The sequence below is a fragment of the Cryptomeria japonica genome, chromosome 3 (assembly GCF_030272615.1).
Source record: "Cryptomeria japonica chromosome 3, Sugi_1.0, whole genome shotgun sequence".
Lineage (NCBI taxonomy): Eukaryota > Viridiplantae > Streptophyta > Pinopsida > Cupressales > Cupressaceae > Cryptomeria > Cryptomeria japonica.
Window position 1 is genome coordinate 739,642,342 of NC_081407.1, and position 22,259 is coordinate 739,664,600.

Consider the following 22,259-nt stretch of genomic DNA (forward strand, 5'->3'; position numbering starts at 1 on the left):
ATTCTCTTCACAATATTTGTTGAATTCACTAGAAGTGAATTCCCCTCCTTGATCAATTTCAAGGCATTTGATTCTTCTACCACTTTCCTTTTCTACCAGTGCTCTGAAAGCTTTGAACTTTCCAAAGGCTTCAGACTTGTCCTTCAAGAATGTGACCCACATTATTCTTGATCAATCATCTGTAAGAATCATAAAATACCTATGTCCCTGCACACTCCTGGTTTTCATAGGACCACACAAATCAGTATGCACAAACTCAAGTAAATTGTCTGCAGTGAAAGATTTACCTTTGAAAGTTGAGGAAGACATTTTCCCCAGTTGACACTCTCTGCACAAAGGATTTTTTGGTTTGTTCAGCACCGGCAATCCTCTAACTACCTTGATCTTACTGGCCTTCACAATATTGTCAAAGTTTACATGGCAAAGTCTCCTATGCCATATCCAACTGTCTTCAAACTTAGCCATAAGACATGTACTAACATTAGCATTTAGCTAAAATGGGTTACCTTTGGTCTACATACTGGTAGCCATTAGTTCACCACTCTTTCCTTTGATTTTGTACACTCCATTTTTAAATTCCAGAATGAGTCCATTATTATTTAGTTGAGCAACACTCAAAAGGTTGTGCCTTAGACCTTCTACCCAATACACATTGTCAGCACTGCTTCTTCCATTCAGAGAGATGGACCCTCTACCTTTAACCATACATGGTGCATCATTACCAAAATGAACCACACCACCATCATACTCTTCCAGAGAAAGAAACTTACTCTGGTCACCAGTCATATGGTGAGAACAACCACTTTCAATAATCCACTCATTGGAATTGTCAAAGTGAGAGACAAGAGCCTTCTTGTCTGACACATTTTCCTTAACTACTACAAACACAATATCCTCATTTTCTTCATCTTCTAATTCCTCATCGGCGACACCATCAATTGCTACAAAATAGTTTCTCCGGTTTCCTCCTTTGAACTTCTTGAACTTTTCTGGTTTGTCCTTGCTATCACCATTTGGACAGTTTACAACAATGTGTCCTATTCAGTTACAAGAAAAGCATTTCAAAGGGAGCTTACCTCTGTATTTACCGGTTCCCTTAGGAAGTCTCTTGGAAAGAAGGGAATCAAATTCCATTAGGATCTCCTCATCATCCATTTCTCTACTCTCTTTTGGTTCACCACTGGTACTAGCTTCTTTGCCTTTTCTAGATGGAGCAGCAGATGCTCTAAAGGCTGATTTAGTCTTCTGAACACTGCCATCAAAACTATTTAGCTCATAGGCTATCAACTTTGCAATGATGGAGTCTAGGGATACCTTAGTTTTTTCTATTGACCTCAACTCCTAAATAGCAACAACCCTTATTGCATAGACTGGTAATAAGGATCTTAAGACTTTGCTAACAATAGTAGAATCTTCCATTTTACCACCTGCACTCTTGATATCTCCAACAATAGTTTTGATTCTTATTCCATATTGTTGAATGGTCTCTCCTTCAACCATCCACATGTCTTCAAAATTTCTCCTAAGTCTTTCTTCCTTAGCTTGTTTTACATGCTCATCAAGGCCATAGATATTCTCAAGAGTATCCCATACTTCTTTGGGATTTTCTTTATCCTGGACATCAATAAACTCAATGTCAGATAAGCTGCTGATTAGGGCTTCCATGACTTGCCCATTCTCCTGGATCTCTCTCTTTTGGTCATTGGTGAGAGTACCGGTAGGAATAACATAAGCATTCTCAACATAGCTCCACTGTTGAGCACCCATGCTTTTGATATATATCTTCATTCTGTCCTTCCATATTTTGAAATTATCTTTGTTGAACTTTGGACCTTCCCTCTTCATCATTACAATAGGATCTTTCCCTCAAGCGGTTAGGCTTACAACACACAGAGGACCTAGAGGATGCTCTGATACCAATTGATAAGTCAATGATGAACAGTGAGTACCAAACCGTTACTAAAAGGGGGGGGGGTGAATCAGTACAGACACAAAAACTTTTCCTGAACTAGTTTGATTGCAAATAGTGAACTTACTGGCAATCACTAACACCGGTCAAAACCAGATTACTACTAGTTAAGCACAATGAGACTGTGAAAGACATAAACCAGAAACACTTATCTTTCCACACAACCTATTCTCTCATTTCCACATTATCCTTGTGTATAAAAAGGTAATCTATCATCAGAGATACAATAACTTAGTAAATCAACATGATTCACTGCTTAAACAGGAAATAACAAAGCATCACAAGAAAGAGGCATCACACATGACACACAAATTTTTCACATGGAAACCCAAATGGGAAAAACTATGGTGGGGATGAATACCAACAAGTTGTTCTTGAACTCTTTAGAAGTCCGCTCTCTTAGGAGCCTAGTTCGATTAAAGACTGTTACAATAGGTTCTGTTAGGAACCGATCCTGTTAGGGATCACCTAGTTAAGGGATGGCTAGAATAACCGGTTAAGGGTTTAGCCCTGTTAAGAGTTACCTTATTAGAGGATTTTATGAACTCAATGCCTTTGAGTCACTCTGTTAAAGGATTTACAACAAGCTAGTTAAAGCTACCCTATTAAGGGATTTTCCAACTATTGAAGTGATTAGAGATCAACAGGTATTACAATTATTTGTTAATAGCACTCAATGCCAATGGAGACCCACTTTAGTTCCTTCCTTCTACATACACACTCTGCAGGTATCACTCCTCTTATCTGGTCTGACAAGAATCACGTATCTTTGCACTTAGATACACACACAACATTTGCCAACAACTTCAACATGAAAAACAACATCGACCTTATAGGAAATAGATAGGTCGATAGCATAAACCCTAAACCCTAGACATTTAGGTTGAGAAAATCAGTCAGTTCAATCCTGACCATTGAACACTTTGTATTTGAATACAACAGTCTTGAACAGATCTCAAGACATTCTCCATCATTCGTTCTTCACCGTTTCTTGGAGGCAATAACCCATCACATGTTCTTCGTTGTTTGCAGGGGCTTCACGCATTCTCGAGGTAGATAGGAACAATCCCCTTCATGCAAGATCTTTCATGCACATGAGGCTGACATGGCAACATGATCTGATCTCCATTACAATGCTAACTCATCACACAATGCCATCGATTGAATCACACAGGCTCGAAACACTTCAACCGGAAACCCTTAGGTTGGAACTACCAATCGGTAGTCATACCATATTAAACCTTGATAAAACCTTGATAGAGAACATTCCATATAATAGTTAATTTGGACAAACGTACCACTTCACCTTTTGCACCTATACCGGTTCATAACATATACCAGTTCACTTTGCCAGTTGCTTAACTTCAATAAACTAATTTACTCTTCAACATATTGTTGGTTCACTCTTCAGCATATTACCAGTTCTCTCTTCAGCATATTGACATCAATGACAATACAATATCATCATGTCAACATGTTCTGCACATATGCCAACACTAGTACCTTTATAAATGAAGGCCAGGACAGTTTTAGAAATCGACTTCTCAATACAAAAGAGCACATCTTGCAAAGGGGAAGAGTGTTTCTTAAAAATCCTTTTATTCCTCTCAAGCCAAATTTTCCAAATTAGAACAAAAGGAGCAATTGTCCAAAGACAAGCATAAAATGAAGATGGATATAATAGGGGCCAACTCATGAAGTGAGATCTGAGGTCCCTACTAAGAGCAGACCTCCAATTTAACTTATTAAAAAGCCAATATCAACAATGATTCGCAAAGGGACAATGAAGGAAGAGATGATCGACTGATTCAAGGGACCCACCGCACATGACACAAGGAAAAACCATAGTGATACCCAACCTATCCAATTGCATTCTAGTAAGAATTTTATCCTAAACAACCATCCAAGCAAATGCCCCTACTTTGGGCAAATAGGTAGCGTGCCAAAATAACTTAAATGGCAAATCATCCCTTTTGACATCTAAAGACAAATAATTGTATCCTTATTTGACCAAGTATTCCCCTGATTTTGAATAAGTCCAAATAAGCTCATCATCCTTCTCAGAGAAGAGTAATGGGCATTTCTTAATCTCATCCACAAATGCGGACTGAACATCTTGATCCAATGGAAGAGAATCAATTGATTTCCATCTTGCCATAGGCAAGAAGCCCGAGGAATCCACAAAAAAATAATCAGCCACAAAAATACCCCAGGAAGATTTAAGGATGGACATAAGAGGCAACCAATCCCTAAGACTAGAGAGTACAGGGAAGCCATTCCATACTTCATCCCAAAACCTAGCCTTACAACCATTATGGATAAGCCAGGACAATCCTGGAAAAATGACAGATCAGCACTCAACCATGAAATTCTAGATCACAGACCCTTTGGGAAGTGAAGAAGTAGTAAAGATAGCCTCCCTAGAACAGTTATTCAGGTACTACACAGACAAAATAGATGCCCACTTGGATGCGGGCTGCTTATAAAGTTTCCAAATTAAATTAGCTCCAAGAGCCAAATTCTGCTTACCAAGATCCTTAACCCCTGCACCTCCTTTGTCCCTAGGAGCACATACCCTATCCCAAGCCAACAAGGGGATCCTACCTTTCTTATTCACATTATCATTCCATAAAAAAGACTTTACAATTGATCGTAGAGCAACCACAAACTTCTTAGGAGCCTTTAAAACAAATAACAAATAGATAGGAACCACATTTAGAATAGCTCTAATAAGCACAATTTTACCAAAAAAAGTTAACCACTTATGAGACCAAGAAAGAATTCTTGAAGAAATAACCCCCAAAACCCATTCCCAAAACTTATGCTTCTCTAAACCAGTAAAAAATGGGAGCCCTAAATACTTGCAAGGAAAGTGACCCATAGAGAAGCCCCAAAAGCGAGACAATATGTACTGCACTAGAAGGGAAACATTAAGAAAGAATTTTTTTGATTTAGTCTAATTAACCTTTTGTCCAAAGAACAAAGAATAATCCAAAATGATCTTGTTAATGACTTGAGCTTCCCCCATGGTAGCTTTACCAAACAGCAATGAGTATGACTCATAGCCATATGAGGGATGGAAATCCCCTTCCACGAGCCACTCTCCCTAGCATGTGAGATAGCTCTACTAAAAGATTCAGCCAGAATAATAAACAAGAAGGGCGAGAATGGATCCCCTTGCCTAAGTCCTCTAGATGAGGCAAAAAAACCACATGGAGAACCATTCAAAATTACTGAGAACCTAGTCGTGCTAATACATGCCTGAATCCATTTGACCCATTCAATTCCAAACCCAAATTTATTAAGCACACACAAGAGTGTCTACCAACTTACCCTGTAATAGGCCTTCATCATATCCAACTTGAGAATCATGGCCAGAATAGGAAACTGAGAGATAGAATGTAGAATCTCATAGGCCACAATGGCCCCTTCTACCCTTTCCCTACCAGGGACAAAACCCCCCTGTTCACCCAAGACAATTCTAGGAATGAGCTTGGAAAGCCTTAAGGAAATAGCCTTAGTAATAATTTTGTATAAGGTGTTGCATAAAGCAATTGGGCGAAAATCCACAAAATACTTAGGATTCTCACTTTTCAGAATGAGTGCAATTAAAGTTGAATTAAGCTCTCTTAACATAGTCCTATTGCACCTAGCCTCTTCTAAAAGAAAATGAAGATCCTCCCCAAGAAATGACCAGCATTTTTGAAAGAACAGAGCAGTAAAACCATTAGGACCAAGGGCCTTATTAGGCGACATTGAGAAGACAACATCTTTTACTTCTTGGATGGAAAAAGGAGCCATGAGCATTGCATTATCCTCATCAGTTATAAGCTTAGGAATGGAAGAATCAAAATTATCATTAAAAACATATGACTCTTCTGAAAGCAAAGACTTGAAAAACTGGACACCATCAATAGAAATCTCCAATTCTTTAGTAAAAGCAACCCCATCAGAGTTTTGAATACAAGAGATCCTACAACGTTGTCGTTTCATCTTGGCTGAAGTGTGGAAGAATTTGGTATTTCGATCACCATCACACAACCATAAATCTCTAGATTTTTTATGCCAATATATTTCTTCTCTCGAAAGAATCTCTTCTAGTTGAGAATTCAAAGATTTGTCTCTAAAAAGTAGTAGAATCCATGCCACAATTCATAACCCTAGCATTAAGAGATTCACATTGCAATTGGGTGAAAATCCACAAAATACTTAGGATTCTCACTTTTCAGAATGAGTGCAATTAAAGTTGAATTAAGCTCTCTTAACTTAGTCCTATTGTACCTAGCCTCTTCTAAAAGAAAATGAAGATCCTCCCCAAGAAATGACCAGCATTTTTGAAAGAACAGAGCAGTAAAACCATCAGGACCAGGGGCCTTATCAGGTGACATTGAGAAGACAACATCTTTTACTTCTTGGATGGAAAAAGGAGCCATGAGCATTGCATTATCCTCATCAATTATAAGCTTAGGAATGGAAGAATCAAAATTATCATTAAAAACATATGACTCTTCTGAAAGAAAAGAATTGAAAAACCAGACACCCTCAATAGAAATCTCCAATTCTTCAGTAAAAGCAACCCCATCAAAGTTTTGAATATAGGAGATCCTACAATGTTGTCATTTCATCTTGGCTGAAGTGTGGAAGAATTTGGTATTTTGATCACCATCACACAACCATAAATCTCTGGATTTTTTATGCCAATAGATTTCTTCTCTCGAAAGAATATCTTCTAGCTGAGAATTCAAATATTTGTCTCTGAAAAGTAGCAGAATCCATGCCACAATTCATAACCCTAGCATTATGAGATTCACATTCTTCCTAAATCTTAATCTTCTCAGTAAAAATATTTTTAAAATGCAGTACATTCCATTTCTTAATTTCTTGTTTAATATAAGAGGGTTTTTTAACAAACCAAAACATCCTAGTGCCCTGAACAAAAGGAGCCACAGACCACCAGGATTGTAAAAGCAAAGAAAAGGAAGGATCATGAAACCACATTGGTTCAAACTTAAAAGAAGAACGACCAGGGGCTCTATCATCGAAGATGCATAACACAACTAGAAAATGATCAAAACCAGCATAAGGCAAGACCGAGGCCACAACATCCACATTAGAAGAAATCCAATTGTCAGAAATCAGAAAATGGTCAAGTCTCTCAGCAATCTGCGAGAAATCATTTCTCCTATTTGTCCAAGTAAACAGCCCATTCAAAGTTTTACAATCCACTAGGTCATTACTTAAAATGAAAGCAAAGAAGTCCTCCAAGATACGCTTATTGGGCGAGATCCCCCCACACTTCTCATCATCAGAGGAAATGGCATTAAAGTCTCCTCCAAAAACCACAAACTAGCCATGAAGGGGGGAAAGGGTGAGGGATAAGGAATCCCAAAGAGTTTTCTTACCCCCAATTGACATCAGTCCATAAACATTGGAAAACTAGAGTTTAACATTCGAAACACAACTTCTAACCAAGGCCAACATCCAAAAGGGAGCATAAACAACCAATTTAAAATCAATAGACATGTCCTTCCAAAGGAAAGCCAAACCCCCAGATGTCCCCGTCGAGGGGGATACACAAAAGTTTTAAGGCTTCCATTTGGAAAACAAAAAATCAGCACCTTGACAACTTAACTTAGTTTCTTGCAAAAGTAACACATCACACTTCATTAAATCCAACTATGATTTAATGAGGTGTCTTTTGTTAGGGGCATTTAAGACCCTAACATTCCAAGACACAATCTTCATTGCACTCGAGGAGAGACACTCTCTCCCCTCTTCTCAATTGTTAGGTCAGTATTCTCTAGCTCAGTCTTCAAGCAACGCTTAGAAGCCACAAACTGAGTGAAAGGTGGACTAAATTTAGTTTTTTTCTTACCAAACCTTGATTTTGGGCTCAAGAGTGTAGACTAATTGCCAGCATCAATTTCTAACTGCATGTAAAAGGCCTTCAGCTTCCTACCCCTCTTCGTAGGAGAAGGAGATGGTGAAGTAGGGGATAAAGGGAATTGAACCAGAGGTTTATTAATCACAGGATCAAAGCCCACATTCCCATCTCCATCCCCAGTTAAACCCAAAGAAATTTCAACATCTTGAATTTTATCAGATAAAATATCAAAAGGATTACTAGTTGGGGGAAAAACCAAAGAAGAGTTTAAATTAACCAAATCCTGATCAATTGCTTCAACTACTTTGTCCGTAGCATTCAAGTTCAAGGTAATGTTATGATCAAAAACCACTTTCTGAACTTTAGAGATTAAATCATCATCAAGAAGGAAAGATTCCATACAATTAGCCACCAAACCAACATCTATTTGAGAATTGATGAGAAGGCCATCCTTCATAGGAGAAGGGAAACCTAGCATTGTCACACCTTCCCCATCCTTCTATATAACTGAAGGGATATCACCAGCAATAGGTAGTCCTTGCAGAGGAGGGGATTAAGGCCGATTGCCCTCATCAACCTTAGAAGAGGGAGGAACATATTTTGAAACATTTTTCCCAAGCCAATGACCTTATCTACAAACGATAAACCCCTAAGAGAAACAAAAAGGCTGACATCCATGGTTACAGAGGCCTTAGAAAACCACGCAGAATCACAGACAATACTCTGATGCCAGATACCATCAATTGATTTAAAATTACAGTTAGAAGGAATCACAACAGATGAAGAAAGCAATGTTAGGTCCCAGAGACAACTGAGAGAGGGGGGGGTGAATCAGTTGTCTAATAAATTTACACCAAAAATTGTTTAACCAACTTAATGCTTAATACCAGTAAACTAGTTAAGTATGTCGGTAGACAATGTTAATAGTAAATTGCTATACCGATAAGGATTAATGCATGAAACATAAACATAGTCATCCACAACACATAACACCAATATTTGTACGTGGAAACCCTATAAGGGGGAAAACCACGGTGGGAAACCTTACCCACAATCAGATGATACTACTGCAGATAGTAAGTGTACATAAATGGGGTCTGCACATGAAGAAAGGCCAACAACCTAGAGCTCACTACTCAGTCACAAAATGGGAGTCACACTGACTACAGTTGGATGGTTAAATCCAATAAGAATGTACTACACAAAATAGCATCTTCATATGCTAGATTCAGTACCAGTGTAATGCTGATATGCTTCTACAAAAAACCTAGCTTCGCCTTCAAATGATGTCTTTGTGTATACCTCTGCTTAATCTCGCATATACCTTCACACAATTCTTTTTCGCATTCCACACTTGATCTTACAAATAAGATCTTACATTTATACCATAACCTAAGACCAATTTTAGTAGGTCGGCTCTACCAGATATTACAATAAAAACATTTTACATACAATATAATATCTGATGCAATAACCAATTAAACATGTCTTCTTAATGCATTTACATCAATAATAAATCATCTCCATAGCATGCCATGTTGATCTGGAAAAGATAAACCTACCAGTGTAACCCTAGATAACCTTGGACCTATTTGCTGGTAAAAGCAAATAAGGAAATATGAATATACCAATGATCAATTCTTCAAAACAAAGTGTCCACATGATGTCTTCGACATTACCAAGTGTCTTCCATATCATTCCAAGTGCCGGTGAACATTATATCCTGCTGGTGAACCATATACCAGTAATTGTGCAATAGTTGCTTGCTTGCTGGTGAATGTTGTTGGATCTCCAAAGTGCTAGTTTTCAGTAGGTGTTGACATCAATGACAAAACCATACCAAAATACCAACAAGCAAAACACAGATTTTTACCCTAAAAATCCCATCCTCAAAAACTGAATGTGAATGAATGAATTTCCCAAATGAATCCTCTATTTTTTGTAAAATATCTAAATTTGAAAATTCATAGGGAAGGCCAAACAACGAAAACCAAGTGGGTGTGTATTTAACAATATCTTGTGATATAGAAAAAAGAGGTTTCCAATCTTCCACAAAGATTAAATTACAACCTACCCACAAATATGATTTTTCCAAAGCCTTTTGTTTATCCTTCACAGAATCAAAGATAACAAGGAAAATATTTGCTGAGAGAACCTAAAAGTAGAGCATGCCATACCTGAGAGAGTGAATTTCATGATGGAGCTTAGAAAGAAAAACATTATCTCCCCAAACTTGAATAAGGACCACCAAGGAGTGCAAGTCCTGAGCTTTTTTATCAAACGGGGCGTCAGCCGCAGAGATACGCAACATTGGTGACCAAAACTTCTTCGGTAAGGAACCTTTATCTAAAGGTTTATTCCCTGTAGTAGGGGCTGAAACAGTTTTTGGCCAAGCCATGCGAGCAGGGTTTCTCTGAGTTCTTTGTTGAGGTTTTACCCAAGGGTTTTTTCCAGACCCCCCAAGCCCATGGGACTTAGCATGCACAGGGAAATTATGTCGCGAACCAAAGAAACCCTTAAAATATGAAGAACATAGTCTTCCCGGATGCCCTCGATGCAACTTTAAATGATCCCTTGATAACACATCCACCCATTCACAATTCTGAAAAACCCATTGCGAGACATGACCAGAGCGATTGCCAAAAGGATTAGGAGGCAAAAGAGGATGACAAAGAGCCTCCTCACCCTAGCACCGCTTGTCCTCAGAAACCCTAAAATGCGAATTGTCACCCATTTCGCTCACAAAATTATTTTTGTTAAGATAGGAAAAAGATATATTTTCACAGTTTCAAAGATTTAGGTTTTTGAGGCCAAAAGAAATCTAAGGTGAATTTTCCATATCTTTTTAAGGGCTTATAAAGACTATAATTTTTTGTGATAATATTCTTATAATGAGGAAACTTCAAACATTTATGGATGGTAGAAGGGTAGGATTTCATTGAATGGAGCCAAGGATGCTCCAACTTCACACAATATTGTTTGGATGTAGGAATAATAAGGAAGATAACATCTAAACACTTAGTACCAACCTCAATGGGAAAAGTGATGGAACCTATAGTGGGACAAGTGAAGCCTTCATGCACTTTAATCAAAATAATGGATTTTTCATAAGTTTCTTGATATAATTGTTGAGTGTAAAGATAATCTCTAGTAATAACATTCACTATACATAGTGGATCAATGAGAACTCCTCATGAGAGTTTTCCTTTCATTTTCACAGTAGTGTATAAAGGTGCATCAAGTGCATCAATATTTTCTTTGATTTAAATGTAATATGAGGTTTACGTTTAGGCTTAAATCACTCAATAGAATACAAATTCAGTAGCCTATACACAGATATCATCAAGAGATATATTAATTGGAGGTTTAAGCTCAATGACATTGGTGGAATGAGAAGGAAAAGGATTGGTCAAGATTTGAAAGTTATGATTAGGAGCAGTGGATTATTTTCCTTTATCATTCACATTCTCCATAGTTATAGTGTTATAATCCATAATGTCTTTGATCACATTCTTCAACCTATAAAACTTATTAGTATCATGGCTAGGTTGATTATGGTATTGGAAAAAGGTTTTAGGAACAAAGGAAGATGTTAAAGGCTTAAAAGTGTCTATGGGTATGGTGGGAGGAAGCTTCATAAAATTAATCTAAGAATTATGCTATGTAATGATTTAGAAATGAGTAGCATTATAATTTGTAAATATTAATGATAAAGGGGCCACACCTAAAGTTGTGGCTATCGGTTGTGTATCAATGTGATTGGAAGAATTGTTGTTGATCTTGATGAAATTCTTGATTTTTTTTGGAAACTTTTGAAATGATTGATGTAAGTAACCCTCATTCTCATCAACTAAAGCCATTGATTAAGAAGATTCAAATTGACTCACTTGAAGTTGATAAATATGAAGCATGTTGGATATTGTTGAGAAGTCTGTTGGAATGGTGTGTTGTCATTGATGTCAACATATTCTTTTGTGTATTCTAGTGTTGCAGTCAAACTGGATGAATTAGTTTGGTCAGTGTGTTGTAGTTGAGTTGTTGCGACTTAATGGGTTTAGAGATACTTATCTCTAGTTGATTCAGTAGAAGTTTCAGAGGTTTGCATGGTTATTTGATTGAGTTATGTGATCTGGTATTATGGTCAATATTCAGTTGTTTGTGTTATTTGGTGTTTTGGTTTTCACTCCGCATTGCTCCATATTTGCATTACCTTGGTTTGCAGATTTAGCAGAGTGTTTGGGACATTCATATGTGTCCTCAATTTGGATGGTTCATGATTTGGAGATCCGCAAGTGAATCTTTCAGTTCAATAGTCAGTTCAGTTGGTGTTCTTGAGGTTTGTTATAATGATGATGAATATTCTAGTAAGTGTTGATGTTGTGGTTGTTTTTCTAGTGATTCGCATTGCTTGTGAATGTTTCTAGATCAATTCCTAGCCGTGTTGATGGTCTACATTGATCATTGTGTGTTTTATTGATCATTTTCTTGATCCGGTGGTGTTCTTCATGCTATGTGACACTCATGATGATTGTAGTTTGTTGTAGATGTTCGAGGCATAATTGTTGGAGGTGTTGCATGTTTGTAGTATTGGTTCAGGTCCAGACTATGTCTTAGCCGATATTGTTTTGGTTTGTATGTATTGTTGTAGCATGTTCTTCCTTTTTAATTTGTATTGAGGGTTTAGCCAAGATTGAAATATAGGTTGATGAATTGTATAAATATATGTAATATTCATGTGTGAGATGTATTTGTGTGTGCGAAGATTGATTTGATCTTTCAGTAGTAGAGGAGAAGTGCAAATAAGTGTGAAGAAATGTGAAGAGAAAAGTTTGAGTATATGTGCTTAACCGAAACTATAACCAGGCATGAGAAGATGTTATTTTATTAGTTCATGATCCTCAAGATGTAATTTGAATCCTTTTGTAAGGAAGTGAGCCTTCCCAAGGGTTTTAGCCCTTCTTGCCTTGTGATTTGAGTAGTGAGCTCTAGGTAGTGTTCCTGAATGCATGTGCATTCCCCATTTTAATATTTACATTTACTCCTAAGAGGGTATTATCTCATTGTGGGTAGGTTCCCACTGTGGTATTCCCCTTAACTAGATTTTCCACGTCAAAAATCTTGGTGTTATGTGTGTTATTGATGTGGTCTTGATTTATTATTTTATATTTATTATCAGATTTGAATTTAAGTTTGAGTTGTGTAGAATTTGTGAGCAAATTGATTCACCCCGCCCCAACTCTTAGTTTACTGCATTGTTGCAAACAAAGCATTGTGCATAAATGTGTGAAAGATTTAAAATTAAAAAATAGAAGCTTATCTCTAATATCCTTTTGTAAATTATTAATGAAAATTCTTTGAACATCAGCATTAGACACATGATAATAATTTTTTCATGCAAATGTTTATATCTACCAATGAAATCAGTCACTTTTTCTTTAACTCCTTTCTTAGATTGCATCAAATCAATTAAAGTAATTTAAGGACCAACATTATTTTGAAAATTTTCCATAAATGCATTAGCTAATTATTGAAAGAATGAGTTGATCAAGAAGGCAAGGAACAATACTATTGCAAAGCCTTGTCTCTAAAGGTACAAGTAAATAGTTTAGTCATAAGTCTATCATCATGAGAGAAGTCACTACATAGTGAAATTGGAAGGTTTTCACATAATTTTTGGGGTCACCTTTTCCATTGTATAACTCCAAATGGTGAAAATCCATGTATTGAGAAGTAATAACATAGACAATGTCACCAAAGATTGGGCTAGCTATGTCATGTGTAGTAACATTGACTTTGGATTGGGTTAAAGAATTTTTTTTTTTTTTTGTAAGGATGAGACACAATGAGCTAAATTATTTATAGAGGCTTTGGTGGATGAATTGGAATTCAACAAGTTGGATTGTGATAAAGGTGTAATGTTAGGATAAATGGGTGGATCTTGAGAGTAGGAAGGTGGAACATTATGGTATGTGGGTATAGGAGATGGTTGTGACACAAATGAAAGGATAACAGAATAAGGTATGTAGGAGTATTAATTGATGGAATTGCCCCCATTAATAACATGTGTATAATTAAAACTTTATGTATAATTATCCATGATATAATATGTATAGGTAGGCACAATAATAAATGATGTAGGCATAGGAAGGGAATGCTCAACTTGAGATGTAGGATTAGAAAGACCAATATCTTTGGCACAAATTTTCATTGGGGCAACATTAGAGTCAAGTATCTGAATAATGTGTCACAACACTTTCACACTATTTTCATCACTTTGAATAATTCTCCTCTATCCTTCAGTCAAGGGGATTCCCTCAGTATTCAAGTGTTCTTGACCCATCCATTGTTGAAGCCTATCCAACTCATGGTCAATCTTGCCCAATTGGTTGATAGTTAAATAAGTTAAGATGTCATCCTCATGATAACAAGTGCAAGGGGAATGGTTCTCCATAATGTTAGGCATGTCTTATGTAGGAATGGAGTATTCACCCAAGCTCCCTTGGAATAGGTTATTCAAGTTAGGTTCATACCCCTTAGTATTTAAACAATAGGAATCCATGAGTGTATAACTTCTTCTCACTGGGATATTGGATGTGATGAATACTAATAGGGAGGGGTGAATTAGTATGCCAAAAATCTTTTCACTTAAACACTTTGCAAGACTAATAGTAAACCGATAAAATAGTTTAGCAGACAAACCGGTTAACACACATGCAAACCAAATAGCTAATAATGGATTCACCCACAGAAGCACAAACACCATAACACAAGATATTTTGATGTGGAAACCCAAATGAGAAAAACCATGGTGAGATGGAACTCACAAGTAACTATCTACAGAATAGGAACTAGACCGGTTAAGGTCTTACAATGTTCTTTACTAGAACATATCCTGTTAGGAATCTCAATCTCTGTTAGGAGATAAGTTCGATTAAAGACTACCTTGCTAGAGGATTTTAGATCCATAGATGTGAACCACCTTGTTAGAGGATTTATAAAAGGCTTTTGGGCATACCCAGTTAAGGGCTACAGACTTGTCAAAGATGTGAGTAATCAACAAGTGATTGATCTAGCTAATAGCACAGATTGCTTGGTTAGATCCTTGATAGCTCATTCCTAATGCATTTCAGCATTAATTTAGTCTTCTACACATTCATACTCTCTCTAACTCCTCAACCACCTTAAACCCTAGCCGCAATATCAACTATCGCAACAACAACATTATAAACAACCTAAAACCCTAGACACGATGTCCTTATAAAGGAATCTGATTTCATGTCGGTCCAATAGGATTACATTACAATTTCCTAGGTTCAATGCATCTAGACATATCTGGTAACATGACACAAAAAGCACCACTAAAGTGTTAGCACCATCAAACAATCGGTGGATGATAACTCATCCCAAAATGCCGGTTGGTAACTCATCATAGAGTATTACCGGTTCATACAAAATACTGGTTCAAGCAAAATGCCAGTTGCCGGTTTGACAAAATGAAGACTGGCAAATATGTGTTCTGCTGCTTTGAACCTTCGTACCACTTGAGATCTTTGAACTGCTTGGGGTCAACATACCACTTCAAATCGGTAATCACTTTCTGCAAAACACCAATAGTCTAAGGACTATAATGCATCTTACCGGTTGGAACAATTGTCGGTTGAGTATAACTCATACATACAAAAAATAATCTCAATGCAAGTGTGTGTCCATCAATGACAATCACAACATAGTCATACAAAATGCCAATAGGATGTAGGTGAAAGGGTAGGGAAACTCATAGACAAAGAGGAAAAAGATAATGAAATAGATTTGTACTCACACTACCTCTTATGAAATTGAAAATGCAAGATAAATATATGATTAAACAATGCAATTTCTCAATAGAATGATTGATTGACCAACAAAATACACTAAAGAAATGATAGTAATGATTAATAAATGCTTATAAATTTGAAAATAACATGCAATAACAATTATATTTGAGGATACAAATCAGAAATTATGCAACCCATAAGTCATTTAATTAAAAAAAAATAGGATTTTGGTGAATTGAACTTCTAAATTATGTAATTTAAGTGCATATATAATGTACTTCAGAAATGATTGTAAATATAAATTTATTAAATGCATACAAATTAGATCTAAAAATAAAAATTAAAATTAATGCAACCACTATGTTGGGTTCACCAAAATGTAATGGTGAAAAATTAGTGCTCATAAGTTCATGCATACAAACTAGGAATAAACCCTATTTTCCAACATTACATTAAGGAGAGAATATGAATCCACTTGGCACAATCACAAATTAATTAGAAGGACTAAGCGCAAATGGATTCAAGGGTTCTCCTCATTTGAGTTGAAATGAACTATGTAAAGATGATAATTGAATGCTATATCTAGGGCTAAAGATGGAAAATTGACATAAATTAACATGAATAGATAGTTTTAGATTTGATATGTAGCTATAAACATATATCTAGAATGAATACATAGAGTGAAACCTTTATCTCAAATTTGGGCCTGAAACCATGGGACAATGGTGCTCTGGGTGACCCTATCCTCAGAAAGATAGACGCGGATGACAAACTTTTCCAAAATCATAATGAAGCTCAGAATCTAGCCCAAAAGTTTTGCCAAAAAATTATTGGACTTAGGTGTGTGGGGTGAGCCAATCCTATAATTTTTTCACCTATAAAATTGTATTTGGTCATCTCTATCTATGTTTCTTAATATTCTAATTACACCTTCTAAGCCTATCACTTGCACATAGAAGAAGAGAAATTGTGTTAGGGCTATGGGGTTTTGTTGGATATTGTTTCTTCTAGGATGTTTTGTTATCATTGATGTCAACATAATCCTGTTCCTTTGGTGATCTAGTGATTGCAGAGAATTGATTTGGCTGGTTTGAGGATTTGTGGTTTAGTAATGAAGTATCTCTAGCATCGCTACTTCATTCTTTAGTGATTCTACGATGCTATGTAGTGATTTGGTCGAGTTATGGATTCTGGTATTACAATTGGTGTTTGAGTGTTCAGTGTTGTAGTGTTCTGGTGTTTGGTCTGATGTGCTCCAATATGATCATATCTTTGGTTGTTGATTTGGGAGAGTGTTTTGGATGTTCACATGTATTTTAATTTCAGATGGTTCATGATTTGGTGCTCCACAGGTTATCTTTATAGTCTGAATTGATGTTGTTGAGTGTTCTTGAGTGTTAGCATATTGATTGATGAAGATTTGAATATGTGGTGTTGGTACAACTATTGTAGATGATTCTAACATTCTTGTTGGTGTTTTCTAATCATATCATATTTGTTTAGATGGTCCGTATTGATCCTTCTACATGATAATGGTGATTTTGTTGATTTGGTGATATTCTTCATGTTATACGGTGTTTTTGGTGGTGTAACGTGTTGCGGTTGATCTTGGTAAGATTTCTAGTGGTGATGCATGTTCAAGGTGTTGACTTAGGTCCATGTTATGTTTTCTATTACATTGTATTGGTTCGATGGTTGATTTATGAATCATGTGGTGTAATTTTATAATTAAGGGTTGAGGATTTGGCCGACCTTATAGTCAAGGTTGATGATCTATATAAAAAGGTGTTATATTCATGTAATTTGGGTGTGAATATTGTGTCTACATTATCAGGGAGTGGTGTATGTGTGAACAAATGAATTCATCCTTTGGTGTGGTGCATTGAGTAGATATTGTTGCAAAGTAGACAAATGTGCTTAACCATAACTATCATTAGGCATTAGCAGATTATGTCTTTGTAGTTCATGTATTCCATATTGTAGTTCAAAATTTTTTGTAAGGTAGTGAACCTTCCCTGAGGGTTGGAGCCTTGAGAGTCATTATATTTTCAGTAGTGAGCTCTTGACAATATGCTTGAATGCATATACATTCCCCATTGTAATATTTACACATACTAGTGTAGAGTATCATCTTATTGTGGGTAGGTTCTCACCATGGTTTTTCCTTTAATCGAGTTTCCACATCAAAAATCTTGGTGTTATGCGTGTTGTTGTTATTGTCTTTATCTTTATTCTTGTTGTAGTTGATCAGATTTGAGATTGTTCTTAATGTATTTAATCCAATTAAACCTGATTCACCCCCCTCTTAGTTCTCCTTCATTGTTGTTTCCAACAGGTTTTCCTAAGTCTTACCCTAAGTTTGAAATCAAACCTATAATTAATAGTAAAATTAAAATAAAATGGAAGTGTAAAGAACACCTTTTGAGGGTAGAGGCTAGATCAGAATTGAAATGCTTGAAATAGAAATTTTTACCTTGATGATTTTTTATTTGAAGTCTTCATGCATAGGTTGATGTCTTCATGTAGGATGTAGGATGTCTTCATAAAGTGTTGATCAAGGATTCCATCTTGACTGCTTGAGCTCTCCTTCAATGTCTTGAAAATGATTGATTACTTTCTCATGTGAATTGAATCTTGCTCTTGATGAATTGAATTGGAAAACTTATGGAGAGATGATAAACTTGGTGGATGTTCAAATGAGGGGGTAAGTGTTAGATAGTTTAAATATCTGGAGGTCAAATGAGAGGGGGGGGGGGTCAATTAGTTGTCACCAGATTACTAGAACCTTAATCATTTAAAAATTTATTACTGAAACACATAAGATAAATACCGAAATACATAAACCAATTACCGGAATAACAAATATACCAATTAAACACAAGCAACAATTAGAGAATGGATACCATCCACATGACACCAAGATTTGTATGTGGAAAACCTGGTAAAGGGAAAAACCATGGTGGGAAGCCTACCCACAGTCAGATAATTCTTTTGTAGTAAGTCTATGATTACAAATTGAGGAGCTTGCACTTGCAGGAAGGCCAACAGCCTAGAGCACATTTCTCATTACAAAAGGAGTCTCACTGACTACATAAGAAATCCAGACTACAATCTGAAAGAAAGAATGAATTGCAATAATAGCATCTCCTATTCTTGAGTACAATTTTGGTTAAGCTCAATACTGGAGGAATTAAACCTCTTGCATAAACCTACCTCGATCACCTATGATCGGCCAAATCCTCTCCATGAATTATTATTACATTATTCGCTTGCATCCCACGATCTACAATGAGATCATACACACACATACACACATATATATATATATACAAACCCTAGATATTAAACAATTAGGTTGATCATCCAGACAATAAACTAATTACATAATTATAAAACATGTCATCCTGAGGCTAAACAAATATTAGCCAACTCATAAATAATATCAGAATTACATCAAGGAGAACCAACACCATGTTACGTTAAGACGGTCCATAACCTAGATAGTGCCAGACCCAATTTAGGTCCACACACTCTAAAGAAATGATTCCAATAAGTTAAGGCTTGGAAACGATCACCATCATTATCCTAAATCCTTTATAGAAGTCGAACCAATACCACTTATGCATAATATCAAAAGATCTTAAGAAAAACTCTTGTCAATAAAACCCTCACCGAATCAATAAACTAGGCTTACCAGCATATAAGATAGCATCTGATCACCAAATCAATACCATTTGACTGAAGATATATCTAAATAGTCAGTAGATCTGGGCCAATTTTATAATCCAAAGCATACCATAGTATACAATATCAACATGATCTAGAAACCAAGCATAAACCAATCATCCTACTAGGACTAACCGGATACCGATAAACAACCAAAGAAGCCAGTGTTGACATCAATGACAAAACATCATAATCAATTCCATAAAATTTCCAACAATCTCCCCCTTTGGCATTGATGGCAATGCTAGATGTGAAAAACATCTAAGTGCCAAGAAATTCCAAACAAATCTCCCACACAAGAATATAGAAATGAAGTTTTGATTCATACTCTCCCTATAGATGGTATCTTAGTTAAGTTCTACAAATTTCTCCCCCTAATGTATATAACTCCTTAAGTTTTTCACATGAATATCTCTCCCCCTTTGACATCAATGCCAAATATCTGATACAAATATCAAATAAATATCATAAACCACTGAAACACAAGACTAACTAATCCCCCTGAGTAGTAGCATCACTACATCAATCTGGAATGAATAATAGCTCTAATAATGCATACCGAACTGATGCCATATAGTGTTACTCAAGTTTCTACTGGAGGGGCAGAAACCCCTAATTTGTCTCTAGGGTACTCAAATGATTCTTTAGGCAAAGGTTTAGTGAAGATCTCTGCAATCTATTCTTTAGTTTTTACATAAACCAATCTAACTTCATTTGCTTCCACCTTTTATTTCAAGAAGTTGTATTTGATAGATATGTGCTTTGTCTTAGAGTGGAACACCGGATTCTTTAATATGTCTATAGCAACAAAGTTATCATAGTGAATACTGATTGGTTCATTGCAATGCACTTTTATGTCCATTAACATTTGCTTCATCCATAGAACTTGTGTACAATTAGTAGCAGAGACAACATACTCAGATTCAACAATAGATAAGGAAGTACATGATTGTTTCTTGGTGATCCATGAAATAGGTTTCTTTCCAAGAAAGAAAGCACCACTGAAAGTTCTCTTCTAGTCATCAACATCACCTGCCCAATCTGCATATGTATATGCACATAAATTAAAGTCGTCATTTTTAGGATACCACAAACCATATTCAAATGTTCCTTGTAAGTACCTAAAAATCCTTTTCACCGCATTCTCATGATTTTCTCTAGGATCACTTTAATATCTTGATGCAATGCAAATTGTATTCATTATATTCGGTCTAGTCTAAGTCAAATATAGCAGACCTCCAATCATAGACTTGTATCTTGTAGGGTTTACTGGTGCTGATTCATATTTCTTTGTTAATTTCTCAATTGTAACTGTTAGACAGTTCAAATAACTAGAAGACAGCTGAGAGGGGGGTGAATCAGTTGTCACCAGATTACCAGAACTTTAAGCAATTAAAAATTTAATACCAAAACCCAAACGATCAATACCGAAATGTATAAACCAATTAAGCATAAACAATAATTAGAGAATAAATACCATCCACATGACACCAAGATTTATATGTGGAAAACCCGGTAAAGGGAAAAACCATGGTGGGAAGCCTACCCATAGTTAGATAAAACTTTTGCAGTAAGTTTGTGATTACAAATGAAGGGTGTAGACTTGCAAGAAGTCCAACACCTTAGAGCACACTACTCATCACAAAAGGAGTCTCACTACCTACATAAAAGTCCAGACTACAATCTAGAAGAAAGAATGGACTGCATTGATAGCATCTCCTATGCCTGAGCATAGTTCTGATTAAGCTCAATATCGGAGGACTAAATCCTCTTATATAAACCCAACTCAATCACCAATGAACGACCAAATCATCTACCTGAATTATTATTACATTATTCTCTCATTATATATCCATATCCCTTACACATATATTTCCCATGATCTACAATGAGATCTTACAACATATATATACAAACCCTCGACCATAAACAATAAGGTCTGCCACCGGATAATAAAACAATTACATAATTACAAAACATGTCAGTCAGAGACCAAACAAATAATATTCAACCCATAAGACATCCCTAAAATACATCGAGGAGTCCAATCCACATGTTACATTAAGCTGGTCCATAACCTAGATAAACTGGGACCCAATTTAGGTCCACACACGCTAAAGGAATGATCCCAATCAACCAAGTCTTGAACATGATCACCATCAATATCTTGAATCTCCACTAGAAGCCACGCCAACATCACTTATGCATAAGATCAAATATCTTCAATAAATATTTGCTAGTGAAACCCTCACCAGAACAACAAACCAAGCTTGATAGCATACAAGATAGCATCCGATCACCAGATCAAAACCAACTGACTGAACATGAATCTGAGTAGCATCACTAAGACAATTCCATAATGTAAACATACCAGAGCATACTAGATCATCATGATCTAATCCAACCAGAAACCAAACAACCTACTAGGACCAGAAGGGTGTCAATAAAGCAACCAAAATAGATAGTGTTGACATCAATGACAAAACATCAATGCAACACATAATCAATTCATCCAAAACTAGATGTGAAAAACATCCAAGTGCCAAGAAATGCCAAACAAATCTCCCACAAAAGAATATAGCAATGAAGTTCTGAAACATACATGATACCACAATTAAGTTTTGTGAATTTGTCCTCCTAATGTATATATCCCTTAAGTTTTTCACATGAATATCTCTCCCCCTTTGACATCAATGCCAAAGATCTGGCATAAAAACCAAAGCAAAAAATCAAAATCCACTGAATCATAAGGCTAACTACCCCCCCTTAGTAGTAGCATCCCCACATCAATCCAAAATGAATAATCTTTGATAATGCATATTAGACTAATTCCAAAAAGCATCAATCAGTTCTCTATCGGAGGGGC